At 54.8% G+C, this 15,093-nt stretch overlaps 1 protein-coding gene across 6 annotated transcripts in view; it reads right to left on the bottom strand.

Moving 5' to 3' along the window:
• Positions 1 to 15,093, bottom strand: part of Gse1 (Gse1 coiled-coil protein) — a 333,224-nt gene that overhangs the window by 57,164 nt on the left and 260,967 nt on the right. The window contains exon 1 of one of the 6 annotated variants that reach the window (XM_055620870.1): positions 5,604 to 5,791. The exons of the other annotated variants lie outside the window; for them this stretch is intronic. The gene's annotated coding sequence lies outside the window, so the exon portion shown is untranslated. Of the gene's footprint in view, positions 1 to 5,603; positions 5,792 to 15,093 lie in introns of those variants that run through there. 6 annotated transcript variants of the gene reach the window in all.

Genomic DNA, 15,093 nt, shown 5'->3' with positions numbered 1-15,093 from the left:
TTGCCTCGAAAGCTGACATTGACACAGAAAGGGTCAGGGAAGGCTGAGGACAAGGCAGTCACCCACCTGCCCCGTCTAACACAGCACATCATATCACACGGGGGCAGGAGGCTAGAAGACCCCTAAAAAGGGTTTGCCTAGCATAGAATGAAGAAAAATCCAGGCCGAGACAGTCACGGCTCGTCTCGGACGACACCAGCTGCTTTCATGTCTGTGGTTCCATAGCCAAGTCCCCAAGCCTGGGAGAAATGGGCAGTCCCACCATTCCTATATGCAGTGGGGCCCAACGGCCACCAAATCTCAGCAAGATCTAGCCTGAGTCCAGTTACAGCTGAGGGCAACTCATCTTTGTTTATTTAAGAATGCCTCTGAGTAAATCCAGAAAAACCTGTCACAGAAAAGCCGTCACAGCCCCAGTGGCCACGAAGCACTTGGAATGTGGCTGTTGTGACTAAGAAATGGAATTGTTACGTTCCTTTAACTTCAAGTTTCACCAGCCACATGCGGCTAGTGGTGCCGTATGGACTGGACATTTGGATTTACCAATGGCCACAGTCTGTGAGCCAAGGAAAGAGGCAGCTGAGTCCAGGGGGTCACGAGTGCTTATGGAAAAACAGGCAGAGAATCTGAAGAACCCAGAGCACAGCTCTGGAGAGTCTGCTCCCGAGGTCTCCCTAGGTGGGTTTGAAAAGCCAAGTCTAGAACATTACGAAAGCCACAGTTTCTTCCCCACCCCCAATAAACTGCTTTAGGCTCTGCTTTGCACAGTGGTGCAAGTCAGCACAAGGAAGCTGGTCACAGTGGCACACACCTGTAATTCCGGCACTCAGGGAGGCAGAGGCAGGCAGTTCTCTGGGAGTTCGAGGCCAGCCTGGTCTACAAAGTGAGTTCAGGACAGCCAGGGATACGCAGAGAAGCCCTGTCTCAAACCAAAACCAAAACAACAACAAAACCAAGCCAGCATGAGGGTCTGAGGCCAAGGCTGGTTAGGTCTCAGTTTCAGGTGGGTAAGCAGACAGATGGGAGAATAGATACAGAGGGAGCATGGAAGGAAGAATAGAAGAGTGGGTGACTGAAAAGAGGAAGATGGATAGAGGAATGGGAAAAGAATGGATAGGTGGGTGGATGGATGGATGATGGATGGGTTTGGGTGGATGGATGGATGGATGGGTGGATGGACAAAGGGGTTGATGGATAGAGAGGCAGATGGATGGATGGGCAGATAGATGGAAGATAAGGAAGGTGAATGATACATGGAAGGAAGGAAAAGGGGATGATGAATACAAAGAAAAGGAAGAGCTGGGAGGTAGTGAAGGTGGCCTTTAATCCCAGCACTTGGAAGGCAGAGGTAGGTGGGTCTCTGAGTTATAGGCCAAGAAGGAAGGAAGGAAGGGAGAGAGGAAGGGAAGGAGGGAGGGAAGGAGGGAGGGAAGGAAGGAAAAAAGGAAGGAAGGAAGGAAGGAAGGAAGGAAGAGAAGAATGGGTTGGTGACTGCATAATGGAAAAACAGAGACTTTATCTGACATTCCCATAGTTTAGACATATGGGGCCTGTCCTGAGGCATCCCAGAAGCAACCGTGAGCTTTAGGAGGGGGACACTGTATGGTGGAGAAGTGATTGAGCTTCAGCTGTGTGCAGTGGTGGTCCTCATTCCCATCATGCTCTAAGTCTTAGTGTGTGGTCCTGAGCACCCAGACTGCCCTCCATGGAGTTGGGAAGGCAAAACTGGAATCTGGAGAGAAAAGTAGCTTCCTGAGTCACTGTGCAGACAAACATGGGAAGGCCCTAGAATCAAGACCCAGAGGTGGGCATGCAGGCCTTACGGGGAGCAGGTGGACTAGGGAAAGCGTTGCAGGAGTGCATGGAATCCTGGTGTCAGTGCCACAGAATCCTAGCATCAGTGTTCAGCCCTGAGTCAGAAGCACAGGTCCTCCGAGAAAGCACAGCCTGTCTCTTACGCCCCACCTCCCTGTTCTCCCCACCACACAGTGGATTCCAATTGGGCACTGGGGATAGCCTGCCGGTGGTAACAACTACCCCACATCCAGATTTGCCATGAGGCACCAGGCAGGCACTGCATCTGCCATGAGGCACTGGACATGCAGTGCCGCTCTGACCTAATCGGTCCTTTGATCTTCACAAGCCCACAGCACAGAGGCAGGAATGAGGGATAAACTGGAGAGCCTGCAGAATGAGAGGCTTGGGTTTGAGGGGAGGGGGCCCAGCGTGGCCTGCTTGGACCTGGGATCACTCATGCAGGGCCTACCTGGGTCCCAGTCCCTTGGAGCTCCCAGGGAGCTGGTAGGCAGCGCTGCCCCACAGACAAACTGGAGAGACAAACTGCTCAGCAAGGGCATGATCCACTCAGGCTCCGGAGCAGTGGAAATGCCCGATGTCACGGTGAAGGCCCTGACGAATGCACACACAAGGATGGGAAATGAAAGGCAACTGGAAGCAGCCCTGGCAGCCAGGGGGCTGAAGACCGGCAGAAGACCAGCCTGAATGGCAGGCGGTCCCCAGGAAGGCCCAGCCAGCCGACCGACCAGCCCAGCATCCCAGTTCCCCCAGAGACTTGGCTCACAGATGGGCCTACAGTGTGGAGAGAAAGGAGCTTCCAGCAAACAGCAGATGGGCGAGCTGACCGTGGTGGGCAGGGAGGTCTGCCCGCTCCAGCTCTGCAGCGCTGCCCACCAGCTCCCTGGGAGCTCCAAGGAACTGGGACCCAGGCAGGCCCTGCACGAGTGATCCCAGGTCCAAGCAGGCCAGGCTGGGCCCCCCCCCCCCCCTCAGACCCAAGCCTCCCATTCTGCAGCAAAGCCAGAAGTGCCCCTTACATGCATTAACCATGCAGGGTGATGAATGGCAAGCGTAGGGTGTACCGGGCTGGGGGAGAGAGACCCCAGCAACTGGGCAATCTTCCAGGCTTGGAAGCCGAGCCCCTCCACTCAGCCCCCTCCATCCCCACAAGGGAGCAGCAGTGTGCGCTGTCATCAGAACCGCATTGTTCTGGCCAGAAGAGAAACCGGGTCCAGCAGATGGCAGGTGAAACAGAAGCAGCTTGCTGTGGCCAAACCAATTATTTATCTAATTATGATTTACCACTTAACCACATGATCTTTCTGCAGAGTTGTGGGCAATTAAAACCAGGGTGCCTGTGTGGATTATGCAAATGGGCTGCAGCCCAGCAGAATAAAATTGGAGATTAGACATTCACACAGGCTGTGCTGGCCCAGGGCAGGGCCTTGGGGGGGGGGGGGGGGGGACGGGGGAGTAGTGGGGAGGAGAGGCTGTGGGAGTCTCCAGGGCCAGGTCAGGGAAATAGGAGGGGGCGAGGGAGGAGCAGCAGTGGAAATGACTCCTCCCTGACTCAGCCCCTTCCTGACTGCTTCCAAGATGACATCAGGCCCCTTGGGAAGAGAAATCAAGGCATCTGGCCTGAAGGGCACTGTGGAGAGCCTGGTGTCACAGGGTCTGTTCGGTCCTGGCTGAAGCAACTGAGAGCCAGCTGCCAAGCCCATGGGCAGCCACCACCCCTGCTTGGATGGGCAGCTCTAGGGGCCAATGGGAGGGTAAGAAGGAGGGAAAGGTGCCGGTTAATTGCCTCCAAGGTTGGCTGGTGCAAGAATCCCGCCTTGGCAGTTCTGGGAAGTTACCTAATTCACATTCCATCTGCACCTTTCAAGTGCAGCTACCGTGGTCCTTTTACAGATTAGGAAACTGAGGCCGAAGGAGGTCATGCTCACGCAGATGGGCGGCCCTCTGCAGCTACGCCAAGCTCCTAGCAAATCTAGGTTAATGGCCTACTGAGAGCAGGGCAGGGTGTCTCTGAGCCTGTGCCCTCCAGCCAGCTGCCAGACAGGGAGCACCTGCCAGGGCACCCAGCGAGAACAGGTTTGTTCGGGAAGGTAACAGTCACAGCAGTGACACACCCACTGATCAGGAAACTCAGGGCAGGTCTCAGTGCCTTGGCTGGTCACCCTGCCACCACAGTAGGTTTCTTGTGGTCTCTGAGCTCAGTTTTCAAATCTTTGAAAGGGCCAGGCAGTGTCGGTCCTTTAATCACAGCACTTGGGAGGTAGAGGCAGGAGGATCTCTGAGTTTGAGGCCAGCCTGGTCTACACAGAGTGAGTTCCAGGACAGCCAGGGCTACACAGAGAAACACTGTTTCAAAAAAAAAAAAAAGAACAAACAAGAAAAGAAAAGAAAAAAAAAAAACAAATCTTCAAAGGGACTAGAGAGCCATGAAGATTCTGGCTTCTTTACAAGTCTTAAAGACAGGATATGCATGGACACCCAGTCTCCCTGAGCTGGCTGAGGGAGCTGGAGAGAGCAGGGCAACCACTGCGGTTGCTGGGGAACACCACTCTCTGAGCTGGCTTCCTCCAACTGGAGAGCCTTGTGCATCCTTCTAAGTGATCTGGAAGGCTGGGTGGGGGCGGGGCGCTACAGCCAGTCATCTCTGTCCCAGGCACACCTTGTCGAGAGAGGCAGATCTGGAGTCTTCATACATTCACTGCACCAGGCACTGAGAGGACGCGCTCCAGGTGGAATGCCCAACATGAAGACCAACCCTTGAGCCCCATGGGGTCGTCGTATCTGTGGTGATCCTATTCTGGGAGCTGCCTTGCCTAAGCAGAGGGCCTGTGACTGGGTCTGTGAGGGGACCCTTGTGCTGTAGTAAGGGCTTTCACGGCTACTAATCCCTGGGGGCTGGTAATCTAGCCGTGGCTCAGCCTCAGGTTGACATGATGTCAGTACACTAAAGCTGCCATGCCTCAGTTGTTCAGCCTGAAGGCGCAACAGTTATGTGGCCGGGGGGCACTGCAGAGCTAGAACATTCTGTCCTCGTGGCCCTGGGTAGACAGAAAGTAAGCCACAGAGAAGAAAGACTTTTTCCTGTTTCATCCACACGACTCTCCAGCGCTTTGAAAAGCTTCGACCCCACAGGAATCCTTCTCACCCCCGTGACTCTGCCGATAATGCTCCACTCCCTTAAGCTGAGTCTCGGCCTACACCAGGGACAACAAGCCAGGAGAGCAGTACCCACGCTCATGATGGCCTCCCTGGTATGGGCAGTGGGCAGAGGAGGGCTCTCCTTTGGTACTTGGAATCCTTGGAGGCGAGGTCCTGGACATACATACACACGCCTACATGTGTGTGTACACACACACACACACACACACACACACACACACACATGTCATACTCCTATGTGGTATTCCCTTGGGAAATCAGTGAATGCCAAGAATCCTGCCCTTCCCCTAAGTGGGATGCCACCCACTTAGCATCCCAGCTCCACCAGGCTCCACACATGCTAGTACCCAGAGGCCTAAGGCCCTCCACCCTCACTCTGTCTCCCTCAGATAAGCTGATAGACAACTCAATAGCTGTGCTTCACCATTGGAACTGCTCCCTCAGAAGCCTGGATGGGGTTCTGGCTCTCCCAAGTGCACACTTGGGCCTGAGAGAGAAGCTGGGAACAACAGTCTGAACTGTGGGGATCAGGGTGGCAGAGGCAGGGGACAAGGGGACAGGAAGGAGGTGCCCCGGCCCACCCACCTGCACCCAGCCTTCTGCTCCTCCCCCAGCTGTGGGACACTCACCCTGTACAGTATGAGGGAGTCCACGAGGTGAGGGGGCTTGCCTCTTTTCCAGAAAGGCATGCCCCGTTCATAATGGATGGCAGCTCTCATGCCACTCCTGTCCACAGGGGACGTTGGCAGCTCGAAAAGTCCGGAAACAGAATGTTCTCAGTGATCCTTCTCAATCCAGCAAAGGTCACAGATGGGCCCATCAATCCTGGGAAATAATGAAGGTCCTGGGTTCTGCTGGCTCCAATGACAGAGGACAACCTTAATCGCCTCCCCTCGGGAGCTGGCCCGGTTGCACGGGCTCAATTACTGATACAGCCAACTGACCAGAAGTGGGGCTCTGGCTGGTCATAAAGCCTGGAGGACCAGGAAGGAGCACCAGCTCTGAGGAACAGCAGGCAGATGAAGTGCACAGGCTAGGGCCACTTTGTCTACTCATGTCCTGGGTTTTATGTGGCTCCAAGGCCACCCTCCCAGCCTATGCCCCCGAAGCCTAGCTCCTATGCTCCTACCACTCCAGCTCTGTCTTGGAAGAAACTAAGCTCCCAAACACAAGGAGCCAGATGGGGACTGTGCTCAGCCCTGGGACCTGTCACTGCTGAGGACAGTTAAGACTCCCACTGGATTGTCACAGGGGAGTTGTCACAGTGGCCTGGCAAGGCTGAAGCCGGGATGGGCTTGAGGTCCAATGCAGGAAGGCCTAGAAGGAGCTGGAAAGGCCTGGGAGGGGGCCAATATCAGGCCACAAACTCAGACTCCATACTCAGCTCTCTGTCCTGACCCCCACTGGAACCATAGGCCAGGGCTGGTCCTAGGAATCCCACTCAGGCCTCTGCTCTTGAAACCACATGAGGAAGAGGAAGAGAAGCCACGCTTGGTCCAGGCTGCATACACAGTTACAGCAGAGCTGAAGGTGGAATACCACAAAGCCAGCCCCAAGCCCCAACAGGTGCGTGGGACTCCCTCCCCACATCCCCTGCCTGGGAGTGTGACCACCAGAGTCTCCTGTGTGCACTCTGTCGCCCCATCAATTCTGCTGTAATGTATTTTATGAATGTGCAGATGGTGTGGTGAGGGCCAGGGGAAGGCTCTACCTTGGGATAAGAAATTAGCACTGGCAAATAGTGAATTTACTGCGTATATTTTCATTTTCCTAATACCAGTACCATCTGCCAGCAACTGGGGCTCCACATCGCCATTTACCCCTTTATTTCTCTCTTTCGCTTTTTGAAATTTTTATTCCTTTTTTTTTTTTTTCCATTTCAGGCAGCCTGGGCCCTACTATAGCTACTGCCCAAGGTGGGGGTTGGACCCAAAGGCCAGACCATCCCAGCTTTGATGCGTCCAGTTCACTGTACTCCCTGATTCCAACCTCAGGTTCTACCTTCTCCAGTCTGTAAGATGCAGACACACACACTTGGGTCCTGTGAGTCAGCTGGCTTTAACCAGCTCTGCCTCCCGCATGGGGTAGTGCAATAAAGAAGAGCTCATCCAGCCTCCTGGCAGCCGGGGACACTCAATTTCACCCCTTCTGTTTTCTGGAACTCTTTAAAATCAAAAGGAAGCTTCTACAAGTACAGCTTGAGCACACCTACAAGTGGGAGAGTCCATGGGTGTGAAGCAAGGGAGGCAAGAGATGACAGGAAGGGGGCCCTGGAGCCCAGGTGTGAGCACAGGGCTGGCTGCCATGGAGCAGGTCAGGCTTTCCACATGCAAAGCTCAGAGCGAGGCGGTGGGAGGGGTGAGGGCCCGGGAGCCCACCCAGCCCAGCTGCACCCTTGGCCAGGAGGCTTGGCTGCCAGACAGTTGGACTGGCCCTGCTCCCAGAAGGGCAGGAACTGATCCTGGAGCCCCTGTTAGGAGCCAATATCCTACAACTCACTGGGTAAAATTCCCCCCCCCCCCCCCGGGACACGAGAATGTGGCCTTTATGTGAAGCAGAATTATGGATATGGTGACCCGGGTCATCTGAACCCAAGAGACAGCCATCTTAGCAACAGGAAAAAAGAAAAAGGCCATGTAGAATCGGGACCAGAGGCCAGGCAGAGCCCAACTCCTCGCCGTGAAGCATCCAGAAGAACCTGCCTGTGGTTGCCTAGCCTCCAGGAAGGGAGCTGGCAGTCAAGCTTTCATTCCAGACATCAGGTTTGAATCCTTAAATTCATCCCAGCAGGCCCAGGGGCCTGATCTGTGGATAAAGACACTGTTGACTGTTGATACAGGTGACTGATAGGAAATTGACTTTTTTTTTTTTAAGATGTGGGCTGAAGGTATCTCTCTGTGTAGCCCAGGTTAGCCTAGACCTCCTGATCATCCAGCCTCCACTTCCCCAGCACTGGGACTGCAGGCAGAGCGTCACCATACCCAGACAGAAATTTACTATCAATAGCAACGCCATCTGTGTTTAATCCATGCCAGCTCCCACCTCCCACTGTGGTGCCGCTTATCCTCTTGCCCCCATTTTAACAAGTAGGTGACTGAGTCACCAAGAGGTTGAGTTCCTGGCCACACAGCTAATGGGTGGCGGGGGGCAGGAAGTGAACCCAGGCAGACTGGCACCTAGCCTACATTCCTCACCACAGCAGTGGGCACCCCTAAGCAAACACGAGCAACACTGGGGTTGCAGCCGAAGCCTGGCTCATGGGCCTGGGGGTGGTACACCTGACACTGATGTCGGTTTTTCCAAGGAAACCTAGAAAGGACCAAGGCTGTAGGCTACAGTGGCCATGGAAGGGTTGTAGACTTGGCCTGAGACAGAGCTAGAAATTGCCCCGAACCAGCAACAGGATTTAAGAGAAGTCTGGAGGGGCTGTATGTGACGGTGGACGCCACTGTCCCCAGTAAAACATGGCCCAGACCTCAAGCTGCAGGCTCCAGGCCCCAGCCCCAATCAGCCTATTACCTGACCCACACCACACAGTCACCAAGCCTAAAGGAAGGACAGAGGACTTCCCTCAGGAGCATTGCCCAGAGCCACCCGGACAGGCCTAACCTTGAACGCCCCTGAAGACTATCAGGAGAAACCTCTGGGACCCAGAAAGCGATCCGTGTCTAGAGGACAAGGCCACACTTCTTGGGTCCTCACAGCTCCTCCCCAGACAACAGCAGATAGGAGCTACAATCAAAGCCCAGATGGCCCTTTCTCACTTTCAAAAGATGGCTCAGGCGGTGAAGGGTGCGGGTTGCTCTTCTGGGGGACCTTGGTTTGATGCCTAGCACCCTCACGGTAGCTCACAACCGTTTGTAACTCAAGTCCCACGGGATGTGATGCCCTCTTCTGACCTCCATGGGGACCAGGCATACACATGGTGCACAGACATACATCCAGGCAAACACACTGGCTGAACAGAGGCTGGGAATCCTAAGCGACCACCCTCCCCAGGGTTATCGGGATGTCTCACGGCTGACACCAGTCTCAAGACCCTTCCTTCCGGTTACCCACACCACAGATCCCTGTGAGGGCTGGGGGTGGAAGCTAGCTCCCTCGGGGAAGTCTCAGGATATCAGGCACTTGGACCCAGTAGAATGCCCCACCCCCACTGCCCCATGCCCTACTGCTGCCCTGGACCAACTCTTCCTGCCAGAGGGAAGCCAGAACTCGAGATTGGGGAATAAAATTTGATTTGAAAGAATTTTATGGCTCAGCCCAACGACAGCTTTAAATATTAAAAAGGCATAAAACGGAGGGAGGACGGGAAAGTCGTACCAACTACCAGCCTCCCCGGCGTTTCCGAACACATCACCTTGTGCGAAGGCGCTTGGGAGAGAGAGAAAAGGCTGCTGGGGAGGCCACTGCCCACCCCCCACCCCCCCACTTCGCTTCCTGGATCTTCCAAACCTTCCCCCAGACAGGTAATACATCCATTATTGATGGACCAGTACCCAGAGAGTGTAAATTACTGAAACAAACACAGCATAATTAGGGCATTACAGGCGGCGTGGAGGGAAGGCAGGGTGTGCGGAGCTTGGCTGCGCCTTTCATCTTTGCAGGTGTTCGGGTGGCCTAGCCAGCAGCCCAGCCTGCTTACCATATGCACAGCCCCCGCTAGCCAGTTCTCAGCTGGGAGGCCTATGAGCGGGGGGTGGGTGGGTGGAGGACTCCATCCTGACCCCCCCCCCACCAAAATCCAGGAGACCCAACCAGCCAAAGCACACAGGACAGGGGAGGGCGGGCAGGGTGCACACACAGGCACGCCACACAAAGACCCAAGGCCAGTCTGCGGGCTGTGCAGCTGGCAAGCCTGTGTCCCTGTCCCCGTGCGTGCCCTCAGGATTTCATGACAAGAGTGAAACTGATCAGGCAGCCTCCAGCTCCATAATTAGGGCCAATTGAAGGTGACAAAGGAATCTATAGACATCACAGTGGGATGTGGTGGTGATGACGGCGCTTTGAAATGGTGGTTTGTACTTAGTGGGTTATCTCTGTCCTCACAGAAGAGCTGTTGCTCCCTCTGACACACACATACACACACACACACACACACACACACACACACACACACACACACACACCACGAGGGAGGCCAGGGAGGCTCGAGACACCCCGATTACCAACCGCCTTTTCCGGGTAGTTTGGGCACGGGGAAAGACAAAAGGCAGGCAAGGAAGGCAAGCTCTGAAGGCTTTGGGAGTGGGGGTGGGGTAGGGGTGGGTAGCTGGCTTTTTGGTTTGCATGTAGGGAGAGGTATGGTTCTGTGTGTGTCTATGGCTGAGACTGCAGCTGTGAGTTCATGTTAGTGCTTGTGTGGTGAGCGTGAGTGGTATGTGTGCGGGAGGCCCAGGGTCTGGGGTCAGCAGCCTGTTCTTTCTCTCTCTTTTTATTTTCTAAAAAGCCAAGACTGGGCTGGTGATGTAGCTTAGCTGACTTAGCATGTAGGAAGCCCTAGGACCAATCCCAGCACAGCACAAACAGCATATGGTGACACAAGCCTGTAATCCCTGCATTTGGGGAGGGGCGGCAGGAGGAGCAGGAGTTCAAGGTCTTTCTCAGCAACATAGTGAGTTCCAGGCCAGCCCGAGCTATAAGAGACTTGGTCTCAAAATAAAATAGTTAATAAAACCAAAGCTGCACTAGACCCCGACCTGAGAACATTGTAGTCACCGGCAGAGAGAAGTGAGTCCGGGGGTGCTGAGGCATGGTAGGGTGCAGGGGGAAGCAGTAGCAGTTCCTGCCAAGAATTAGGGGAGCCTGAGTGCTGGGGGAGCCCAGCCTGCTGTCCCCTACATTTTTAGCTGGAGAACCCAGGTGAGCATCTCCAGGGGTCAGAGTCACCTGGAGGCCAGGGCAGTGTTCTAGGGAGAAGAGCAAGGCTCCAGGAAGCCACCACAGCACGTCCCTAGCTGGGTCCCTGGGGCTTCGCCAGCCTGCTCACGCACACACGTGTGTTCCTCTCCTCGTGCCCACGGTAATCTCCGACTTTACAGCAAATTATTAAAACTCACTTATATTTAATCTGCCTTCTGGAATTAATTGAATTTTTACGCTCAGCAAATGCCACAGTTTGCAGGGCCTCCCGGTCGCTGGCTCGGAACAGCTAAATGACAAGGCAGTCGACCAACTGTTGGGCTCCAGGGGGAGAAGGCATTAAGAGACTAGGGGTGCTATACGGGACAGGCCATAGGCCATGCCCACTCCAGATGCCCTGAACTGTGAACAGAAGCTGCTTCCACCAGCATGGAGGTCTGAACTTGGGGCACACTGGCCCAGGCGTCAATCAACCCAGGGGTCACCTGTACAAAGGCTACCTACCCTACACTCCAAAATGCAGGGAAATGCCCTTGCCCTGGGTCCTCCCAGTACTGTCCAGCCTGAGCAAGCCTTGCCCTGTCCTGGTGACTGAGCCCCCAAGAGAACCCCCAAATCCCACCTCTGGCTCAGAACTCCATGTTCACAGGCCAAGGGTCCTCCCTGACCCTGGAACCCCAGCCAACCTTGGCAGCCGAGTGCCACCCTGAAGGCAGAAGCACCGGGAGCCAGGGTCACGTGGAATGCTGGCACGCTCCTTCTTGCTGAGACACATTAATCAGGGGGTGCTGCCACCCCGGGAGGAGGGGCAATGTTTTCAAAGCCTTTGCGGGTGCTAAATGCATCTCCGCACACTTGCCAGGTTCGGGGAGCTAGGTGAGATGACACCAGGCCCCGGCTGGCTGGGGGCACTGACTGCTCGCTTATCTTTCCCTGCCACAGCTAGTTGAGCGCAGAAGTCCTGGGGAAAACCTGGCACCTCCACCCCAGACACCCCACACTGCAGAATCTGTAGATTCCCAGGCCAGTCCCACCTTCCCATGGGAAGATGCAACCCTGAAGCTGTGTTTATATAAGCTGGAGACCTCTCAGGGGCTCTTAGTTGGGAGGCAGGGTGTGTGTGTGGGGGGGGACTCCATCCTTCCTGCTTTATGCCCACCACCTCTGTTGTAGAAGGGTGAACTAATAAAAGGCAGGTGAGTTAGGCGAGAAACCAGTCTAATTCGCCCTAGGCTCAGAAAGTCCCAGGTGGCTATGTGGCTCATTCCAGTTTCCCCAGTGTCTGTCCCCAGACATGTAGCCAAGAGCTCCCTCCTCCCCTGCGTCCTCCCCAGCCTGGTGTAAGAACAGGCTCACTGGACCTTTCCACACTCTGGGAAGCACTTCTCAACTCCAGCCCTTCTCAACCATGGCCATGGCCCAGACCTGCCAGAGGTGAACCGTTCTCACCCTGGTTGAACCTGGTGCCCATCACTACCTTCTCCTGGTTTGGCCACCTGGTCCTTGATGCCAGGACTTTGGCTTTATCTCCCTTGTCTCCCAGAAGTCAACCTGCCTAAGGCTCTTAGGGTGCCTTTCCCACACCAGGCCCTCCATAGTATGAGGTTGCAGTGGCTCAGGCTACTTGAGAGGCTGAAGTAGGAGATTCAAAGGCCTGTCTGGGCAACTCCAGTGAGACTCAATCTCAAAATAAAAAAGCCAAAGGGATGCTCAGGGGTAGAGTGTTGTATTAGCCTGTGTGACAATGTAGGTCTAATCATGGAGTACCACCTGCAACTCCAACTCCAAAAATCACCTGCATGTCAGGATTTGATCTGGTCCTGCATGGAGGCAGAATCAGCCAACAGCCCCAGTGACCCCATCCTGCCTTGTAGGTCAGGAAAATAATGAGCAGGCCTTAGGCCCCGGCTGCAGCAGCTTTACACATGAAAACACAGCAGGGCATCCTGCAGCTTCAGTGGCTGTTAGTCCAGGACCAAGGTACAGGTGGTCTCTTTCACACATACACACCTTCACTTCGGAGGTGACTCAGCCTCTCCAGGAGTGATGATGGAAGTGGCTAATATACTTGCAAAGGCCAAGAAGGGTAAAGCAAGGAAGGCAGGAGGCAGCCAAGGGGAGGGGAGGGAAGCCCAAAGCTACTCTTCCCCTTCTGAGGTGGTGGCTGTCAGGGTTTTCTCCCCAGTCCCCAAAGGCTCCTCCCCAATCCCTGCTCCTCCCCTCTGAGCTCACTCAACCCTTTCTGCCTCCTCCCAGCAATTGCTCCACACAGAAACTAGGCGACACCACCAGCCCACAGCTGCCTCTGCTTCCTTGCTTTCCCTACAGCAACCTGAGCCCGATAAACATCCAAAGACCATTCAAGAGTTGGAGAATCCAGTGCTCGGGACAGAAGCCAAGCTCCAGCCCCAGGGCCTTGGTACCTGCCATCTGATCACAAGGCCTTTCTTCCCCAGAGAGCTCCTGGGCTGCCCCATTCCTCCACCGGAGCCTGCCCGAAAAGCCACTGAGAGCCTGCTCACTGTACCTCTACGTGGCCCTAACACCCACCTTAGCGTCCACCTTCCCCACAGGATGTCCCTTAATGGACACCCGCACATGGAATCCACTCCAAGCCTATCTGCTGATTTCATGTCATGTGTCCCCCCTCAACACAGAAGGATCAGGAGCCAGTACTGGATACACAGAGAGCCCCACACCAGTTCTGGTCTAAGACCAGAGAGGTTCCTTGGAAGGTTTGGCCAGACAACCTGCCTCAGTGGGTCTCCAAAGCTCAACGCTGGGGATCCTTGGGTCTCCAGGACATGCCCCTTTGACCCCCACACGTCACCTGTGCTCTCTGGCCCCTCATCCAGGAGCAGTCTAGACTCCCACAGACATGAGCAGTGTAGCCCGGAGGCCGGTGGATTACCATACATTAAGACATAATTCTCCATGGAAATTTACAATACAAAGCGCCCCCACCCCAGTGGCTGTAGAAGGAGCCTGGGCACAAAGCAATGCTGTGTCTGGCAGGACCCCAGAGCTGGCCCCAGCCAGGCTTCAATAGAAGTGGGCGGGTCCCTTCTTCGGGAGCCTTTTCCATGCTTTGGGCAGAAGCCCTGCCCCCTGGGAGGGCCCTCTGGTGGACTGCTCTGCCAGAAAGGACTTCACCATTTTCCTGCCCTGCCCTTACCCACTCTGGCACCCTGAAGCCTGGGCCCTAAGCTGACATTATTGGTCTTCTCTCACAAAGTCCTCTCTGCTTAGGCAGAGAGAAAAATCTAAAAAACAACAACAACAACAAAAAAAAAACCCTAAACCACCTAGACTCCCTACTAATTTGCTACCTTCATCCAACTGACTTACAGAATGTACTCACTATGTATGAAGGTGGAACATCCAACTAATGGGTTCCTATTGATCACTCACCCTGCTGTGTACTGTACCGTGTTCGAGATAGGCAGCAAAAGAGAACAGATGACTTGGACCTCTCAGTTTGGGGAGAGCTTATGGCACAGCTGGGAGATGGGCCCCTACCCCTAGTCCCAGGGCCTCTCAGGTGAAGCAAAAAAACCACGAACACAGTGGGTGACGATGACCAGGACACAGGGTGATAGTGGTGGGGCTCTGAGAGGAGGTGTCTTTTGAGCAAAGGTCTAAATGAGCAAGGATCTGTGCGTGCAAAGGCTGAGTGAGGCCAGATCACACGTGCAAGCCACAGCTGGCACGGTGGGTTGCGTGAGAGTCCCCAGTACTAGAAGGAAGGGGGCTTTGGTTCTAGAGAGACAGGGCTGAGAACTCACTTGACCTAGGCTTAGGGAGGGGCAGATCCAGGTCTGAATCCCCACCTCTAAGATTCCTGGCCTGGGACCATCTGCAGTCAGACCTTCCAGGACTCTGCTCTTTGCTGAAGAAAGCTGCTAACAGTGAGCATGCTCATGTCCCACATGAGCGAAGGGAGCATGGCCAGCGAACACCAGTCCAGATGGGGTCCAGAGAGGCCTATCACCGGGGAGACGGGTACTCACGGCCTGACTTTCCACCCTGCACTAAAGCAACAAAGCTCACTGGGGTCATCTGTCCATTTGCCATAAAGCTCTGGCAGCTGTCCTGGCGCCATTTCCCAGGTGTCAACAGAGAATGTAGAGCCAGGATTCCAGGGCAGAGACCCCCCCCAATCCCAACAGCCTGTTGCCCTGGGCAAGGCTGGGAGGAAGCAGCTTATGGAACCACAGGCCCATCACTGCCTCTGACTCTAGAGAACAAAGGGCTTCA

The sequence above is a fragment of the Psammomys obesus genome, unplaced genomic scaffold (assembly GCF_907164565.1).
Source record: "Psammomys obesus unplaced genomic scaffold, mPsaObe1.curated_primary_1811, whole genome shotgun sequence".
Lineage (NCBI taxonomy): Eukaryota > Metazoa > Chordata > Mammalia > Rodentia > Muridae > Psammomys > Psammomys obesus.
The sequence above is the reverse complement of the archived record's forward strand: the minus strand, read 5'-3'. Positions and strand labels throughout refer to the sequence as shown.